Source organism: Arachis duranensis, chromosome 4 (assembly GCF_000817695.3).
Source record: "Arachis duranensis cultivar V14167 chromosome 4, aradu.V14167.gnm2.J7QH, whole genome shotgun sequence".
In the NCBI taxonomy this organism is placed as follows: Eukaryota; Viridiplantae; Streptophyta; class Magnoliopsida; order Fabales; family Fabaceae; genus Arachis; species Arachis duranensis.
In genome coordinates this window covers 20,974,283-20,974,599 of record NC_029775.3, presented here as the reverse complement: position 1 = coordinate 20,974,599, position 317 = coordinate 20,974,283, and positions in this window count along the sequence as shown.

Below are 317 nucleotides of genomic sequence, written 5' to 3'. Positions count from 1 at the left end.
ATGACAGGGTGCGTTGAACATTTTCACTGAGAGGATGGGAGGTAACCACTGACAACAGTGAAACCCTACATACAGCTTGCCATGGAAAGGAGTAAGAAGGATTGGATGAAGACAGTAGGAAAGCAGAGAGATGGAAGGGACAAAGCATCTCCATACGCTTATCTGAAATTCTCACCAATGAGTTACATAAGTATCTCTATCTTTATCTTTATGTTTTATTCATACATCATCCATAACCATTTGAGTCTGCCTGACTAAGATTTACAAGATGACCATAGCTTGCTTCATACCAACAATCTCTGTGGGATCGACCCTTA